This window comes from Phoenix dactylifera, unplaced genomic scaffold, assembly GCF_009389715.1.
Source record: "Phoenix dactylifera cultivar Barhee BC4 unplaced genomic scaffold, palm_55x_up_171113_PBpolish2nd_filt_p 000452F, whole genome shotgun sequence".
In the NCBI taxonomy this organism is placed as follows: domain Eukaryota; kingdom Viridiplantae; phylum Streptophyta; class Magnoliopsida; order Arecales; family Arecaceae; genus Phoenix; species Phoenix dactylifera.
The window spans coordinates 228,257-247,447 of NW_024067883.1; the positions used below are offsets into that span (position 1 = coordinate 228,257).

The window sequence follows — 19,191 nt, forward strand, 5'->3', positions numbered from 1 at the left end:
AGAGAAGGTACCAAAGCTGGGGCATGGTTGGCCATGAAGGCCTCGAGAGCAACCACACAAATCCTGGTTCTTCCTCACCTGGGAAGATCTCTGTGTCTCGGCATCCGATGGCAATGGCGGGCGTGTCCCAATCCTTCGTGGGGCTTAATGGTTATGCAAGGCCTGGTGAGGTCTTGGCCATCATGGGACCATCTGGTTGTGGCAAGTCTACACTTCTTGACACGCTTGCAAGGTAACATAAATATGAAGCCTCGTTATCTCTGTATATTTATCGCATGAAGTTTTCGCTGTGTTCTGATATTATGTTAAAAATTTATGGATATGCAGGAAGATTAGGATCAAACGTAGGCCAAAGGGGAGAAATCTTAATAAACGGCCAAAAGCAGAAACTTGCATTCGGGACATCGGTATGAAAGCGTTTTCGTCAATTCTGTTCTTTTTTTCTCTTCTTCCTTTCTTTGGTTTACTAAAATCTCGTTAGTAAATCTTCCCTCAGGCTTATGTGACGCAAGACGATGTACTAATGACGACGCTCACCGTCAGAGAGGCTGTGTACTTCTCGGCACAGCTCCAGCTGCCGGAATCCATGTCGAGGGCCGAGAAGAGAGAGAGGGCGGAGGAGACTATCCGAGAGATGGGCTTGGGAGGTGCCATGGATACAAGGATTGGGGGATGGGCTTCCAAGGGCATCAGTGGTGGCCAAAAGAGGGAGGGTCAGCATCTGCTTGGAGATTCTGACCAGGCCTAAGCTCCTCTTCCTCAGATGAGCCGACCAGCGGGCTCGACAGCGCTGCGTCGTACCACGTCATGAACAGGATAGCCAGGCTAGCCCGCCGGGAGGGGATGACCGTCGTCGCCGCCATCCACCAGCCGAGCAGCGAAGTTTTTGAGCTCTTTCATGGCCTTTGCCTTCTGGCTTACGGCAAGACGGTTTTACTTTGGCCTAGCTTCAACGACAAGCGAGGTAGGTGTCCGAGTCATGCCATGAATCTTGATTCCTTGACCTTCCAAACCGGCTCAACAAGGAAAGAAAAATGAGGTTACGTGAGAGAAATGGCCACCCTGTTCTCTTTCAGGTGGAAAATGACAACCTTTTTCAAAGTCACGGAGCGCGTTGCATGTTTTTTTATTTTCCATGGCGGGTGGACTAATGGGTCATCTTTTATTATAAGCAGGTTATACTATTAGGCTGCTGCTTTTTTTCCTTGTGAACTTCAAAAATTACCTTGTGCCTTTCACAATATCAAATGACCTTTATCCAACGTTAACCAACAACTACTAGAGGTCTAGTCACGTTAGTATTCATATATCCGTAAACTAGAAACAAAATAACGCAAGTAGCCCATGATTCGATGAATCACAGCATGGTAGCAACAAGAATTAAAGGCTGTTATCCCTTTTCTATACCAGTCTATGGCAACATAGAAGCTGTGTACAATATAAAACAAAGCATATAATCTTTCATAAGTATATACTTACCTACCAATTACATGTGACAAAATATATATATATATATATAATATATATATATATATATATATATATATATATATATTATATATATATATATATATAAAACAAATAGATGGATAGATAGATAGATAGATGAAGCATGTATATATATATGTATGTATGTACATATGTTTGGGTTTCTGCATATACACAATATATTCATATGCAAGTATGTAACATGGATACAGGATATTCTCCTTATCAGGAATTAACATGTCATATGTTTGACTAGCTTGTATATGATCCCAATATATATAACATGGTTTTGCTTCACCATTATATATTTCATATACCACATAAAGAATTACGTATATGGCGTTGATTAGGCTTTGCTTGAGCATAAGAAAAACAGCATGATAATCAAGCACATTACTTTGTACAGGTTTTTCGTAAAATTAAAGAGAACATAGAAGTTTGTGAGTAGCTATTATAACAATGGCATGGAACTCAATTGTGATATATTTTCTCATGTAAATGTCAAAGTTAGACTACAATAAAGAGAGAATTTCGTTTTTAGGTAAACTAGCATTATAGGTATGAGTGGTACGCATTTAGTAACAAAAAATAAATAATATTAAATAAATTAAATGAATTAAATTTAAATGGAATGAAGTTAGATCGTAAAAGGTTGTCAGAGGGAGATAGAGATAGGGAAGAAATAATTTTGTTGTAAATAAGTTAGGATAGAAAAAAAAATGAATTTGGAGCATTACATGATGGAATGATTAATGTTAATTGAATCATAAACCATACCTTGACTCCGCTAAATCCATCTTGAATTGAACTCTGAGATGCGTGTAATCTGATCTGCAGCCGTGATCAAACGAGATTTGCTTTGATTTGGATAGAGATTAGCGAAAGATCTTTTGGAGAGAGAGCTCCTAATGCATGTTTTAGAGAAGGGGTCTAACAGGCTATTTATAGCCCTCTCCAGGGACCAAAACGCCGTGGTTTAGTTACACCCGTGAAGAGTCACCCCCCATCAAGGCAACCTTTCACTACCGTGCAATTACCTCAATGCCCTTGTGATTATCAAGATTTACAAGTGACCACTTGTCAAGATGTGGGTTCTAATTAAACGGGATCAGGATTTAATTAAACGGGATCCAACATTCTTCCACTTGGACCATATTGACGTCAATTTGTCAATATGGGCCACAACTTGAGGGGATCCCAACATTCTCCCACTTGGACCATATTGACAAGTGAAATATCCTTAGCACTTGAATTTTATAATCTTTATACGCGTGTTCTTTCTATTCTGATATCAATTTGGGCAAACTTTATGTTTGACTACTTTGAGAATAATAATACGAACCATGGCGGAAATAACACCTATTTGATTGATGTATAACCTTTCATAATCACTATATTACTAAACCATCATAACCAAACCCTTATGAATGAACTTCTCATGAAATCCATTCTTTGGTCACAATTTTTGCTACCATAGTATGCATAAACCATATGAATTCATTAAAGCAGAAAATACAATAAATGTGATTTACAACCATCTGCAATGTGCGCAATAATACATCAATTAATTTATACAAAAAAGGCCCATTTGACCTACATGCTCCTTATGCAATTCCGGGGGCTATTGCTTTGGTCAAAGGATCTGCCAACATAAGCACAGTATTGATGTATTGAACTGAAATTTTATGGTTATCACATTTTTTCTTTATAACAAGATATTTCACCTCCATGTGCTTATTTTCATTAGATATCTTATTATTTTTTATTGAGGAAACTGCTACTAAATTATCACAATATAACTTTATGGATCTTGAAATAGTGTCCACGATCTGTAGGCCCGTGATAAAGTTTCTCAACTAAATAGCCTGTGTAACTGCATCATAGCATGCTAATAACTCAGCCTCCATTGTTGAAGCAACTGTCATCTTTTGCTTCGAACTTTTTCACGAGACTGCAACACCAGCTAGTAGAAAAATATAACCTGATGTTGATTTTCTACTATCTGGACATCCCGCAAAGTCAGTCTGAGTATCCAATGATCTCCAAGAGATCGGATTTGTTGTATGTGAGCATATGATCTTGAGTTCCTTGGAAGATATCTCAATACTTTCTTTGCAGCTCTCTAATGTTCCATTCCTGGATTAGCTTGAAATCTCTCCAGTAATCCCACAACATATGCTATATCAGGTCTGGTACAGACTTGAGCATACATTAAAGTCCCAATTAGTGAAGCATATGGGAAATGCTTTCATATGCTCCCTTTCAGTTTCATTCCTCAGAGATTGTGATTGGCTAAACTTTTCGCCTTTAGTAATAGGCACTGGGCTTGGTTTGAAATTTTTCATACAAAATCTCTCCAACATTTTCTTAATGTAGGCTTTTTGAGATAGATAAACTTTTTGTTTAGATCTATCTCTATGAACCTCAATACCGATGACATATGAGGCTTCATCCATATCCTTCATATCAAAATTACTGGAGAGAATTACTTAGTCTCTCTAAGCAATGCCAAATTACTACTAGCAAGGCAAAATGTCATCTACATATAGGATTAGAAAAATAAATCGACTCCCACTGATCTTAGGATAAATGCATCTATCAAACAATTTTTTCTACAAAGCTAAATGTAGAAATGACGTTATTGAACTTAAGATACACTGTCGAGATGATTGCTTGAGTCCATATATAGACTTATTTAGCTTGCAAACTTTTTGACTCTGACCCTTCTGAAACAAAACCTTCAGGTTGTTTCATGTTAAACTTCTTCCTCTAAATCTCCATTAAGAAATGCAGTTCTCGCATCCATTTGGTGCAGCTCTAAGTCAAATGAGCTACCAAAGCCATAATTATCCTTAAAGAGTCCTTCTTTGAAACTGGAGAGAAGGTCTCATGATAATCAAGACCCTCCTTTTGAGTAAATCCTTTGGCAACAAGTCTAGCCTTATGTCGCTCTACCTTGCCCTTGGAGTCTCTTTTGGTTTTAAAAACCCATTTGCAGCGTACTGCAGTAGCCTAGGAGGTAGTTCAACTAGATTCCAAACATTGTTTTTAGCCATAGAATCTATTTCATCTTTCATAGCATCTAGCTATTTGGAGAAATTTACTGAATTTATGGCTTATGAGAAATTTATTGGATCATCTATATTCTCTATGTCATAATCGGCTTTCTTGAAGTTATACTATATAATCTGGTGGAATTGGAGATCTCCTTACCCTTGATGACCTTCTTAAAGTTGCTTCTTGATCCACTGGTTCTATAGGTGGAGAAGCAATATTTCAGTGATAATTGGCACAGATTTAAGTGGAACATTAATAGTAGACTCATCCTCCTCTAAATCATTATTAATGATAGGTGGAGGAATCACTGGCTGCTTATTTGAATCTCGCACACCATACGGAGTTTGCTTTTCCTCAAAATTAATTTTTTGAGGTTTTATACTCCCATTGATTTGGTCATTTTCAAGAAATCTAGCATTTCTTGTCTCCACAATCCTCAAAATATGATTAGGACAATAAAATCTGTATCCCTTGGACTTTTCAGGATAACCAATAAAATAACAACTAGTGGTTCTAAAGTCCAACTTTTCTCTTATGGGTTGTACACCTTGCCTCAGCTTGACACCCCCAAATGTGTAGATGTCTTAAACTAGATTTCCTACCTGTCCAAACTTCATAGGGTGTTTTTGGGACAGCTTTAGTAGGAACCCTATTTAGAATATACGCAGCAGTTTTTAAGACATCACCCCACAGAGAAATTAGGAGAGTTGAGTAACTAATCATACTTCTTACCATCTCCATTAATGTTCGGTTTCTTCTTTCCGCAACTTCATTTTGATTAGGATACCATGCATAGTGTATTGTGCAACTATACCTTGCTCTTGAAGAAATCGAGCAAATGGACCTAAATGTTGTCAATTTCAGTATACCTACCGTAGTATTCACCACCTCTACCTGATCTCACAACTTTAATCTTTTTATCAAGTTGTAACTCTATATCTGTTTTGAAAAGCTTAAAAGCATTTAATTCCTTAGTCTTATCATACAATAAGTGGAGAATATTCCATAGCGTGAGTAATCATCAATAAAGGTGTTAAAATATTTATGACAGTAAAACATGGGGTCGAAAAAGGCCCACATATATCTGTATGTATGAGATCCAATAAATTTGTGCTTCTTATGGCACCTTTCTTAAACTTGTTAGTCTGCTTTTTCTTGATGCAGTCTAAACAAGTTTCAAAATCACCATAGTCAAGAGTTGGTAAAATTTCATCATTTACTAATCTCTTGATTCTTTTTATGGAGATATGACCTAATCTTCGGTGCCATAACATAGAGAAATTTTCGTTCATCATGCTACGTTTTTAATCCATAATGTTCTTTATTTTGCAGGGATAAAAGGGATAGCTCAAAGGAAGTAACCATCCTCTAACAAGCAATTACTAACAATAATATTATTCAAGAAAAGGTTTACAAATGACCATCCAAATGAACCGGTATATCCAAAGGAAGTAAGTTTAGAAACAGATATCAAGTTTCTTGAAAATCCAGGTACATAGAAGGTATTTTCTAGATACAAAATATGGCCAGTCTTTAAGGTCAATTTGAACGTTCCAACAGCTTCCACATGTGAACGCATCTTATTTTCCATTATGATGCTTCGTTCACTTTCTGTTGGAATTCTTTTGTTCAACAATCCCTGCAAAGTTTACATATATGGATAGTAGCACCAGAGTCAATCCACCATGTGTTATTGAGGTACATCAATAAAATTTGATTCATAACACACTAAGAAAAGAGAAGTACCTTTCTTTTCGAGCCATTTCTTGTACTTGGTGCAGTCCTTTTTCAAATGTCCCTGTTTCCTACAAAAAAAGCACTTTATTTGCTTTTTGTCAGTCATTTTAGCTGACATTTTCATTTTCTTCTTCTTGACAGGAATATGATGACTGGTACTGCCGACCTCTTTATGTTCTTTTTTCTTATGAGAGGTGAGATAAACACTCTCTTGCCTCTCTTGTTTTATTCTCTGCTCCTCATCAACACAATGGCTAGAAGTTGATTCATAGTCCTATTTTTCTGTATGTGTGTTGTATGAGATCTTAAATGGTGCATACTCCATAAGCAGAGAATTAAGAACAAAGTGTACAAGAAAGTCTCAGACATGTCTACTTCCAATGATTTTAATTGGGCAGCGATGTCACGTAATTCCATAATGTGCTCGCGTATGCCATCACTATCATTATACTTTAAGGAAGCAAACCTTGATATTAAGGTACTGGCTAGGACTTTCTTTGAACTCACAAATTGCTCTTCTACTGCTATTAAAAATTCTTTTGCAGTTTTGCAATCAGGAATTGAGCCCCTTATCTTTCTAGAGATATGATTTTATATGAGTAAAAGACTTAAGCGGTTTGATCGCTCCCACCTCTCCTACAACTTTTTTCTCCTCTGGCGTAGTTTCCTCCGTGGGGACGGGTGGCATATCCTCACGAAGTGCCAAATCAATATCCATGCATCCTAAAATAAATGTCAGTCTTTCTTTCCATTCCGATAAATTTGAACCATTAAGTATTGGAATGCATGATATGAATTGTGAAAAAACTGTCGGAAACAAAGCTGCAAAATATAAGCTTACTATCAATATACATGCTATAAGTACGCTAAAATCTTATCTAAATCACTAACCCATATTAGCAATTTAGTGAGTAAATCAAAATTAACTTTACATGATTTACCCCTTTACGACAAAACTAATGCATTAAGTATGATATTTAATGAACTTTATATATCTAGTTGGAAAAATCCAAAGAATAACAGCTAGATCAACTTCAGATCAGTGGTGGAGAACTAGGCTCACTTAAGTACCAGCCTTTCTTAGGCATGTATGCCTTTTTGATAAGCTTTTCTTAGACACCGTTATTCAATGGATAAAATTTTACTAGATATTGTTTAATATTAATGAAGAATTCAAGGCCTTTGGGCAACAAGATTTCATCATAAATATCATACTAATAACATTATTTCATCCCATCATTAACTTTGTATAATGACTTCCCTTTGGGGCCGGTTCATTATATATGATGCAACTATTCAATTTTATGAGATGGTGATAAAAAACTCTTTATTAATTAAATTAAATTAAAGCATTCTAAAATTTATGGGATGCTTTGGCTTGTCATCACAAATATGTAAAAAATTTAATCATTTTTATGTCTTTTCCTACATAAGATGCTTTGGCTCGTCTCATGCATACATCACCCTTTTATCATGAAAATATGAATAATATAAACAATCATGTATCATCATAAGAAAGCAATATAAATTGATCATTTATGCAATAAATTTATTACATAGAATAATACATAATTGTCAAAGTACTGTTCTGTAATGAAACTTTAGCAAAGGGACCACATAATATATTTTAGGACCCTTTTGATAATTCAACTTTCGGCTGGGGACCATATATGAATTTCTTATGCCCCTTTTTCAGAATAACATATTGTCAGGGGTTTAACTGCAAAATGCACAGTTTAGTCAAAAGAATTCGGATTTCGGGTTGCGGGCCGAGACCCAATAACTCGAAACCTATTAATCCCTTCACCTTTTTTTTATTATTATTAACCGGATTCGGGTTGCGGGTTTAGAAAATCCGAAACCCATTTCTATTCATCTTCTTCCCAAGCGAAAGGAGGAGAAGGGGGCCAAAACCAGTGGCCCCTTCTCTCCTAAACAATGGCGGCGCAACCGCCGCAGCCGGCCGTAGGCACGGCCGCAGGCCGCGGGGGCAGCCGCAGGGCGGGGCTGGAGGCCGGGGTCGGTCACGGGGTTCGGCCGCAGGGTGCGGCCGCAGCCCACGGTCGCAGGCCATAGGGCCGTCGGCCGCAGGCCTTGCTGCGGCACCGTTAGCAGCGGCCAGGGCCGCTTAGCGGCGGGCTGCAGGCCACGGCGGCCGAGTCCTCCTTTCCCCTTCCACCTGCTTCAGCCATGGTGGCCACGGCGGTTTGCAGCCGCGGCCGGCTCGCCAGGGCGGGTCGCAGCGGCAGCCGGGGAGGCGGCGGCCATGGCGGCCGTGGGCGGCGGCGGCCATGGTTGCCTCCTCTCCCTTCTTCTGTTCTTAAACAGGGGTGGAAGGAGGTGTGGAAAGGGTGAAGGGTTTTAGTCCCATATTGCCCAGACAAAGATATTTCATTGCTCTAAGTAATATGGGCAAAAACTTTCATCCCGAAAGAGGCTTTTAGTCCCACATCGGGAAGCCAAAAATCTTTTCGATGTTTAAATAACATCGGGTTCTCCAGCAGATTAAATTAACAGATCAAATAGGTATGATTTACTTTAGACTCGGTCCGCTCTCATACCATTGATGGAATGATTAATGTTAATAAATCTGATACCATTGATGGAATGATTAATGTTAATGAATCATAAACCATATTTTGACTCGCTAAATCCATCTTGAATTGAACTTTGAGATGCGTGTAATCTAATCTGCAGCCGCGATCAAACGAGATTTGCTTTGATTTGGACAGAGATTAGCTGGAGAGAGAGCTCCTAATGCGTGTTTTAGAGAAAGGGTCTAACTGGCTATTTATAGCCCTCTCCAGGGATCAAACGCCGTGGTTAGTTACACCCGTGAAGAGTCACCCCCCATTAAGGCAACCTTTCACTGTCGTGCAATTACCTCAATACCCTCCTGATTATCAGGATTTACAAGTGACACTTTTCAAGATGTGGGTTCTAATTAAACGGGATCAGCGTTTAATTAAACGGGATCCAACATTACAAAGATACCATCAGAAATGAGATTTAGATAAAATAAATTATTATTCGCATTTTTATTTCCAAAACTATCAATACTCATGATTGTTAGATAATAAAATTTTGTTCGTGAAACCAATACTATTACTTGCATGGACAAATTTGACAGAACCAAAGTACTCCTAATGATCTTTTTAATATAGTATAGATTGAAATTCGAGTGACTTCATCATTTTTGTTGCACTCTCTTTTCTTCAGTTCTTTGCTTTGAATGGCTTCCCCTGTCCACCTCATCGAAATCCTTCAGATCATTACCTTAGGACAATCAACAAAGACTTTGAGAAGGTATGCAGCATCACTTCCAACAGCTTTTTACTTGCTAATCATCCATAGTTGAAGCCCTAGTAAAATTTCGACGATGTTTCTATGATTCCTTCCAACAGGATATCGAAGAAGGCCCTGAAGTCCAGCAAATAACCACTGCTGAAGTAATTGAGACCCTTGTGAAATCTTATAAGTCCTCCACTATTTCACAACAAGTAGCTCAACAAATTGCAGAGATACGTGGAAGGGTAATCACGATCTTGGATTAGTACTTGTCCGTTCGTTCGTGATGTTATTCAAAGAACATCACTTAGCGCAATCCCTTATATATAGTTTTATCTCATGTTCTAATTTTACTTGTATTACCTTTTCTGGAAAGGGAGGAGCTCTGGTGAAGAAAGGAAGTCAAGCTAGCTTCTTAACTCAGTCCCTGGTCCTCACTAGAAGGTCCTTTATGAACATGTATAGAGATTTGGGCTACTACTGGTTGCGATTTGCCATTTATATTGCGCTCTGCCTCTGTGGAGGCACCATATACCATGATGTCGGCCATACTTATGGTTCAATTCAGGTGTGTTGGTGTATTCCCTTATGAACTCAAAGGCCATTTTAATGCTTTTTTATACGTATCATCATGTAATGCTGGTTTTGAAATTTTCAGGCCAGAGGTTCTATGCTCATGTTCATAGCTGCATTCCTGACTTTCATGGCAATAGGGGGATTTCCATCTTTTGTGGAGGACATGAAGGTTAGTCATTTTCTCTCGAGATATAGTTATGCATCTGAATTGTTAACGATCCATAGGTACTTGCAAACTAAAAGACTCTATAGGCATGTTTCTTACAGAATTGGGCTTAAATTTTTACAAGATTTGTGGACTGGACCATTCATTTAAGCATGGCCCGTATCAACCAAATCCCATCTAGCCCATATCCAATGGGAAGAAGAAAAAAAATCTCTATAAGTTTTTGTTTTTCCTTCATGTAAGCTAAAGGCTAGGATTTGGACTAGATTTTGATAGGCTCTCAAAAAATTCAAGCTAGATAGGCCAACAGCTCTGATTCCAACAAGATTTTCAGTCCAATCTTGTACGAATATCAAAACTGGCCCTATAAGTTTCGCCAAGCACATATTGCATGTCAAAAGTTCTGATCAATTATCCTTCTTTTATGGACACTTGCAACACATGCTTTCGTTAATAGTCATATAGCATCATGATAAAAGAACTAGATTAGCCATAAATACCAATCATTGGTGCAGATTACCTTATGGTCTGATTCTTTATTATTACAGTATCATTTGGGTCCAAGCGCATGCCTAACAAGAAACAAGAGTTTTTTTTTGTTAACTTTACTGATACCAATCATTGGTGCAGATTGCCTTACGGCCTGATTCTTTATTATTACAGTATCATTTGGGTCCAAGCGCATGCCTAACAAGAGACGAGTTTTTTTTTTGTCAACTTTAGTGCTAAACTTTTGTTCTTTTTATCTAATTGGAGCAATATCATTTAGGTCCAGGTGCATGCCTAACAAGAGACAAGAGTTTTTTCTTAATTTTGGTACTAAACTTTTCTTTCTTTTGTTTTTGTAATCTTAGCAACAATTATAGATTATTACTGCTGCTTTTACTATTATTTACTTTCGCATTATCATAACATCACATGGATCTTTAGGTCCTTTCAAGCGAAAAAATATAATCTTTTGATCACTTTGATGCTGCATGAAAACTCTCTTTTTATTAAAAGGTCAGCTATAAATACAAATCACCAGTGTTAAGTTTATTAAGATTTGTTTCACTGTTAATGGCCATTTCATTCTCTAGGTCTTTGGACGAGAAAGACTGAATGGGCATTATGGCGTCACCGCATTCGTGATCGCCAACACTCTTTCTGCCATTCCGTACCTGGCTCTCATCTCCGTTGCACCAGGGGCCATGGCCTACTACCTTGTTGGCCTTCAGAGGAGAATAGATCACTTTGCCTACTTCGCTCTGGTGCTCTTCATGTGCATGATGCTGGTGGAGGGCTTGATGATGATCGTTGCAAGCATCGTCCCGGACTTCCTGATGGGCATCATAACCGGGGCTGGAATCCAGGGAGTGATGATACTGAACGGTGGCTTCTTCCGGTTGCCCGACGACCTCCCCAAGCCTGTGTGGAGGTATCCAATGTACTACATCGCCTTCCATAAGTATGCCAACCAAGGCTTCTACAAGAACGAGTTCTTGGGTCTGACTTTCCCCAACAACCAAGCAGGGGGGCCTCCCACCATTACTGGCGAAGAGATTCTGAGGGGCTTCTGGCAAGTTGAAATGGGCTACTCCAAGTGGATTGATCTTGCTGTGTTATTCGGTATGGTTATTCTATATAGGGTCTTGTTCTTGGTAATTGTAAAGATAACAGAGAAGGTTAAGCCCATGATGAAAGCCCTACTTGTTATGGAGCAGCTGTCGTCTGGGTACTCAGAGTGAGTACCATGCACTAAAATGGTCTAGTTGTGGTCTTCTGTAGTATACTTGATTTAACCTCCTTCATACCTCATGAGAGGGAAAGTATATTTCAGTCGATGGATAGGTATATTTCTTTTCATAGGGAAATCCCACATCAAAAATATTTGCTCTGTAGTAAATTAAGGCTTTTCTTATGAATGTACTCATAGACAAGAACGGGCATGCAGTTTTTATGTATGGTTTCATATGCAAGAATGCCGCTTGCTCCATGTAAGGATAACTCACAGGCAATAATCAGGGAAGCAATAACTCAAATCTGAAAATTTGTAACTCTTGACTGCACTGAAACAATCAGAACCAAATGCATGATCTGTAAATCCCATTGTTCTTCATCAGCAAGTATGATCTTTATTAATCTAACGAAAATTCAGGACAAATTTGAAAGAATTGAAGTAGAAGAAATAAAATATACGGTCAAGCATTCTCATCTCTGACTTAGAGAATGCACCATTAACTAGAGGTGTCCCATTGACTGATGCTCTAACAATTGTTCTCTTTTTCTTCTCTCTCTCTCTCTCTCTCTCTCTCTCTCTCTCTCTCTCTCTCTGGTAGAGACTGGGTTAGATAGCATTGATGTACCAGTGCTGACAAGATTAAGCAACGCTTTGGGTCCATGTTTTGATTTGATTCTTTAGCTGATAACCTGTGTCTCTGTTTTCTTTTTTTTTCTTTTTTTTTTTTTTTTTTCGTCGTCGTCGTCTAGACTCCTTGTAGTCTTGAAAAATTCTGGAGGTTGATCCCTAGTGATCTGAGCTTGAATTGAAACTACAAAAGGCAGGTCCCCTGCCTGGAACTGACCTCTAAGGTGCCATAGCAAGCTCCTCTGATCGACTCAAAACTGGTCATCAGTTTCAACAATCTACACATAAGAAAACCATGGGACGCTGACTAGTATTTACCTCTGAATTAGTTAAAATGATGAAATTTTGACCCAAGCTGACATGTATATCAATCTAATGGTATAAGTTTTCAGGTGAACTTGGATTTTGATGGCTATATTACACAATTTTGAGTCATCAAACTTGGACTCAAAACGTATATACCAACACTTTTCCCTTGCATATTTATCTTATATAGGACTAGATGTCAAATGTCTCCTCCTCAAGCCCAGGTGCGAATCCGTTCAAGTCCCGCTCAAGTATAATTCACTGCTCTCCAAATAAACATTGCAAAAAATAAGTTGAGAAGAACCAAAAAATATCTTTTAGCTAAGGACATCACTTGGTGAGGAGTCTACGGTTATGTTTGGAATTGGGATAAAGAGCGTTTATCCCCACTTTATCCCCTATAAGTTGCCAAACATCAGATTCTTGTGTCAGAATAAGCTATACCCAATAATTTGTTCAACACCCCGATATCCCAATTAAACAGGATTTATACCTTAGAGACTAAAATACAATAACATAATATAATATAATATTATGTAGACAATGCAGTATAGTATAGTATAATATTGTTAGTATAATATTGTTATAATATTAAGAGATCAGCTACACTACACTCGAGTCAGGGCCGGCTCGGGCCTTAGGCGACTGAGGCGGTCGCCTAAGGCCCCCGACCCATGGAAGGCCCCCGACCCATGGAACCACAGCATAGTTTTTTTTTTTTTTTTTTTTTTAAGCCGGGATGGAAGTCTGGAACTCCTTGACACCCACCCATGACCCAGCGGACCGTAGCCTTCTGCGGCTCTGCCTTTCCCTTTCCCATCCGTCTCCGGTCTCCGATGGGCGATGGCTAGAGTGACACTGTGACAGTCGTAGCTGGGCGCTGGGCAGTGGGCGAGGCGACGGCTACCAGAGCACCAGTACCGGGCTGCAACGGGTTACGGGTATTTCCTCCCTCCTTCGGACCTTCTCTCCCCCCTTCTCAGTTCTCCCAAATCCCAATCCCCCGTTCTCCAGTTTTCGGCAGACTCGCACGCTCGCAGTCGCAGCACCGCTCCATCTGTCCTCGTCGACTCCGACGACTCGTCGTCCTCGGCTCCGACCTCCGGCCTCCGGGCTCCGGGCCTCCGGCCTCCTCGCCTCCTCGGCTAGTCGGCTCCGCTCTAAAGTCCACCGTCCTCGGTGGCTCGGTCCTCCTCCTCCGGCTCCAAGAAGCCTTCTTGAAGAAGGCAGAACCCGCCGGCCGGATCTCCTCTCCAGACTCCAGCTCTTGGACCGCTGGCTGGATCTCCTCTCCTGGCCGACGCCCGATGTCGCCGTCCTCGGCTCCTCACTCCTCATTCCTCCAACCTTCGGGCTTCAGCCGACGGAAGACCCGGCGAGTGGCTAGCCGCCGGCCGGATCTCCTCTGAGAGGAGTCCTCTCCAGACTCCAGCTCTCCTCGCCGTCCTCGGATCCTCCGATCTCCGGGCTCCGCCGCTCCGGCCTCCTCCGCTCCTCGGCACTCGGCAGTCGGCAGCTCAGCTCACTCCAAGCCCACCGTCCACTGTGAGTCTGTGTCTCTGTGACACACTGACACTGCGTCACTGCCCACTGCCCAGCCCACCATCCTCTGTCAGTCCGTTGGACCGTGAGCATCCAATTTCCCACTGAAATTACTGAATCACTGTCACTGATCCCAATTCTCCGGTGAGAATCTAATCCACCGCCCTCCTCTGTTAGCTCCTAAGCTAGTTTACTTTACTAATTAATCTTTTGATCCAATTAATTTTTATTTAGTCAAGTTAAATTGATTTTTTTTTGGATCCAAATGTAGGTTGGTTGTGGACTTCGGCGGTTCGGCCTCTTCTCGACACAATTAAGTTCGGCACTACTTGTCGGACCCGAGTTTGTTTTTCTTGACACAATCAAGTTTTTTATATTTTGATTTATTTGTGGTGTTTTTTTAATTGCTTAGTTTGATAATATTATTTATAGATTAAAATGTCTAATAGAAAATATGACTGTGGGTATGAAAAACTAAAAAAAAAAAGGAAAATCGATAAACTCATTCAATCTCAAAAAGGAGCTCTAGATAGATTTGTTGTTACAAACAAACAAAACACCACATCAAATTCAACTCAGGAATTAGCAACAGAACAGGCATCCGAAATGGAGCTAAAAAATGAGATTACTAGTGAAACGATATCTAATGAAGAGCACAATGAAGAATCAGATGGAGATAAGATAAACAAGGAAAAAGATTGTGAAACTAGTTCTATTTCTGCAAATTTTTATGATCCTGGTCAATGGAAAAATATTGATGCAAAATTTAGAGATCTAATGGTGGAAAGAGGTCCAATTAGAGATTATGATTTTCATTTTCCTAAGGATGAAAATAATAGACACTTCTCTACGATATATTACATTCGTAAGTTACCTAATGGTGAAAAATATGATAGAAGATGGTTAGTGTATTCGAAAGATTTGGATAGAGTATATTGTTTTTGTTGTAAATTATTTAATTCAAAGCCTAGCATGAGTCAATTAGTCAATGAAGGAAGTAGAGATTGGAAAAATCTAGGTATCAAGCTTAAAAGTCATGAAATAACTAATGAACATATCATTAGCATGAATAGGTGGATTGATTTAGAAGTGAGATTGCTAAAAAATAATACAATTGATAAAAGTCTTCAAGAACAAATAAATCAAGAGAAGGATCATTGGAAAAAAGTTCTATTGAGAATTATTGCTGTCGTAAAAAATCTTGCAAAAAATAATTTAGCATTTCGAGGAAAGAATGAAAAGATCTATCAAAGTAATAACAGAAATTTTCTAAGTTTTATTGAAACTGTTGCCCAGATAGACAATCCAAGAGGGAGGGTGAATTGGGTTTTAAAATAACTATTACAATTATTTGATTTATGAAATACTAATTAACACCTTTTGCAAGTTGATTAATTAGATGCTATGTGCTGTGAATGAAATGAAGATAAAGAACAACAAAGCAATCACAAACACAAGGAATATATAGTGGTTCGGAGCTAACCCTTGCTCCTACGTCCACTCCCCAAGCCTCACTTGGGAATTCACTATAACCCCTCGGATTACAGCCGGTTGTTTTACAAGCTCACAACCCAACTTGTTGTTTTATGAGGTCACAACGAACTCGGTCGGTTTTTCCAGGCTCACCGACTAGAACCACCCGATTGTTTTTCCGGGATCACAATCGAACCCTTACACCGTTGGTTTCAACCTAGGCTCACCAACAAACCTTTACACCCTTGATTCAATCCCCTGATTGAATCAAGTAAGGAACAAACGGTTTGAATAAAAACAAACAGAAAAATAGAGCTTCTAAAAAGCAGATATACAGCGATATAAATAAGAGAAAAGTTAAGAGCCCTCAAACAAGTTTATGATGATGTAGAGGAGGGCTTCTTGAACTCTGGGTCTCCTCTTGAATGTCTTGAAGACTTGAAGGCTGAAGGAGACTTCTTTAATGCTGGGAAGAGTTGGTTGAATGGAGTTAATGGCCCTCTTCCCTTTGACAGATGAAGTTTTTGTATTTTCTTTGAAAGGAATGTCACTTCCCTCCTTTGCTACAGTCCTCTGTGGCTATTTAAGTCATTCCCCACGGAAACTAGCCGTTAGACATAATCTACTAGCCGTTCTGCACATTCTGCACATCCTGACAATGTTTCCGTTGGGATCGGAGTCGACTCGCGCGATCTGGAGTCGACTCGGCTGCAGCAGGAGTCGACTCATGCTTTTCTGGAGTCGACTCGCCAACTGTTCCGGATATGAATTAAAGTGAGCTTCTCGACTGGGAGTCGACTCGACTTAACCCGAAGTCGACTCCCCAAATTCTGGAGCTGACCTTGCACTTTTGGAGTCGACTCATTCCAAGAAATCCATAGAGGTATTCTTCAACTTTGCTCACTCGAGTTGACTCAAAAATTCTGGGAGTCGACTCGGCGCTCAGAGCCCGAACTTCTGTTCTTCTGTCTTTTGGCTCGTGCAGTCTTGGAGTCGACTCGGACTGTTTCGGAATCGACTCGGCTCTCAGTATCCGAAAAACAGTCTTCTGTCTTTTTGGAGTAGCGCTGCCTTGGAGTCGACTCGAACTGTCTTGGAGTCGACTCGCGTCTCAGAGACAACAATACTGTCTTCTGTCTTTTTGGGTCGCGCTGTCTCGGAGTCGACTCGGGCTTTGCGGGAGTCGACTCGGCTCTCAGTGTCCGAAAGTTGCTCTCTAACTTTTGCCTTGTATAACACTGAGAGTCGACTCTCGCTTCCTTTGGAGTCGACCTGCCAACCATCGGAGTCGACTCGCGTTCCTCAGGAGTCGGCTCGGCTCTCAGGGTTCAAAATGACTTCTCTGTCTTTCTGTCTGTAACTCCCTGGAGTCGACTCATACTACTCCGGAGTCGACTCGGCAAGCATCGGAGTCGACTCGCGCTCTTCAGGAGTCGGCTCGCTGACAGATTTTGAGTTGAGTCTTTCTGTTCGTCTGTCTGTTCTCAGTCGGAGTCGACTCATAATGTTCCGGAGTCGACTCGAGCCTGTGCCAGTGCTTCTGATACGCTTGGAGTCAACTCGTAATATCCCGGAGTCGACTCGAGTCTCAGACTTTGGTTCAGATTCACTTCTTAACTTATCCAAAATGTCTTGAACCAAATCTAGAGACACTTAACCATAAATTTACAAGATTTTCACTGAAACACTAGATTGAATTCATTAGTAAACATAAGATATACTCAAATGCTTTGAGCTCATCAAAATCAAATAGGGTTATTATCAATCACTCCACAATCTCTCCCTTTTTGATGATGACAAAACATTGAGTATATGTAAAGTGAATTGCTCAATAAACAAGAAAATTTATAATAAAATTTTAAAATGAATTCAAGTGTCTAATTATTTAATTTATCCAAACTTGAAAGGTGTGAAACAATAAATTTTGAAGTTAAAGCTCCCCCTTTCATTTGGAATTATATAAGCCTTCATGTCATGCAATCAATTGTTTGGCTTATATATATTTAATGATTTTGCTTTCTTAAAAATTCAGATTCTCCCCCTCAACATATGCATTCAACTTTGTTTCGATTCTCTGAATTTTCTTTTAGTGCATTGAAGCTTTTGAACTTAAATTTTTGGTTTTTAGAGGAAAAATCTGCCAATTTGTTCTTAAGTATGATTCAACTAATCTCCGAATATCCCTTGAATAGATTCTGGAGATTACTCCATTAGGAGCCCCAACAGAGAGATAATGAGCCTCGAGGTATCGAATCCACTAAGAACAAATTCTTGTGTGTTATAAAAGTTTTCTTTTTATTGATTTTCATTGATTCCCTTTACATGTCTATTAAATATATTTCTCCCCCTTTTTGTCATCATAGCAAAAAGGAAGTAAGCAGAACACACAAGCAGTTAGAGATTAAATTGCACAGTATTGAAAAAAATTGTCTACTCATTGTATTGATGTATGTGTAGGTACATTTGTGAATACAAAGAGTAAAGCAGTAAATACATGTCAAAATACACAAAATAAGCTAGGGCTTCCTCGAGGATGTGGCTCCTCTGCTCAGTCTTGATTGTTCCATTAGGAGACTGACCCCATCTGTGACGTTCCCTAGCTGGGTGATGATGGCCGAGGTGGCTCTACTGTGCGTCGTGGAAAGCTCAGTCAGAGTCTCCTGGAGTTTGTCCACCTTGGCGATCAACACATTCGCCAAGCGCTCGGCCCCCTGGTTCAGGCTGCCCATATCGTGTCGGATGTCATCTCGCATCTTTCTTGTGTTGCTTGTGACATCGCTCATGTTGGAGAATTGGGCTTGTATCAGGCTTCTGACATTGAAGATCTCCTCCCTCAAATGAGCCGTCATCTCGGTCACAGCTGATAAAGAGGGAACTAATGCAGAAGAGGGGGCAGGGACTGGACCTCTGAGCTCCCTCAGTAGATCGTCCCGAAGATCTCGTACAATCTCCTGCCGCAACTCCCGGAGCTGCTCAGGAGAAATCCGGACCTCCATCGGCTGAGTGGGTGGAGCTGAGGAGGAGGGTCCGGCTGAGGTGGATGGTGCTGATGTGGAGGGAAAGGTGGGATAGTCAAAATCTGGATCAGGACTGAGGGAGCGTCTAGTGGTAGCTGTGGAGGAGGATGGTTTCCTGACCCAGGTTCCCTCTACCTTATGAAAACCCATCCTGTGTAGGGTTCCCTCACCCATGCGATCTGTCCATCGCAGTG

General features: G+C 40.1%; 1 pseudogene; it reads left to right on the plus strand.

Annotated features, from left to right (window-relative positions):
• The first annotated feature begins 23 nt into the window (after window positions 1-23).
• On the plus strand, window positions 24-12,196 carry LOC120106087 (annotated as a pseudogene).
• Window positions 12,197-19,191: the final 6,995 nt, after the last annotated feature.